Source organism: Gracilinanus agilis, chromosome 2, assembly GCF_016433145.1.
Source record: "Gracilinanus agilis isolate LMUSP501 chromosome 2, AgileGrace, whole genome shotgun sequence".
In the NCBI taxonomy this organism is placed as follows: domain Eukaryota; kingdom Metazoa; phylum Chordata; class Mammalia; order Didelphimorphia; family Didelphidae; genus Gracilinanus; species Gracilinanus agilis.
This window is the reverse complement of record NC_058131.1, coordinates 40,930,193-40,930,782: the sequence shown is the minus strand read 5'-3', so window position 1 is coordinate 40,930,782 and position 590 is coordinate 40,930,193. Positions and strand designations below refer to the sequence as shown.

Genomic DNA, 590 nt, shown 5'->3' with positions numbered 1-590 from the left:
TGGCAGAAAGAGCCGGGCTTCTTCCTTACTTTCCTCGAGTGATAGCATGTGATTGGTTTAAATCCGCGGTCCCGGGCCGCTGATTGGGTATAAGTCACAGGTCGGGAACTATGATTGGTCCAGGTCCAGGACCGCCCGCCCCGTGCAGGCAGCGAATGGTGAAATGGAAACGGGGAGGGGAAAGGCCGCGACGTGAGCGCGCGACCTCCGGCGCCATTTTGTCGAGAAACAAGCGGAGTTAACCGAAGAAGAGAGAGGGAGAGAGAACGAGAGAGAGAGAGGAGAGAGAGAGAGAGAGAGAAGGGGGGGAGGAGGGACGAGGAGAGGGAGAGCCCGGGACCCAGGAGCCTGCCTGTGTCCAGCGCCCCCGGAGCCGCCTGAGGTGAGCCCGGCCGGAGCGGGGCCCGGCGAGTAGCCACCGCGTCAGCTCCGGAACGCGGACGCGGGGTTGGGGGAGGGGAGCGGGGCAGGGGCTGGGGGGGGGGGTGTCCCGTGGCCATAGGAGGCGCCTCTTCCTGGGCCACCGAGGGAGGGAGGCGGGCGGGCAGGGCCTGGGGCCCGGCCGCTCCTGGGCCCTCGCCCGGGCCCGG

The 590-nt window shown here is 68.0% G+C and overlaps 1 protein-coding gene across 1 annotated transcript in view; it reads left to right on the top strand.

The window, feature by feature from the left end:
• The first annotated feature begins 274 nt into the window (after nt 1-274).
• The window catches only part of CNOT1 (CCR4-NOT transcription complex subunit 1), a 111,224-nt gene continuing 110,908 nt past the window's right edge, over nt 275-590 (top strand). The window contains exon 1 of the mRNA XM_044663095.1: nt 275-382. The gene's annotated coding sequence lies outside the window, so the exon portion shown is untranslated. The remainder of the gene's footprint in view (nt 383-590) is intronic.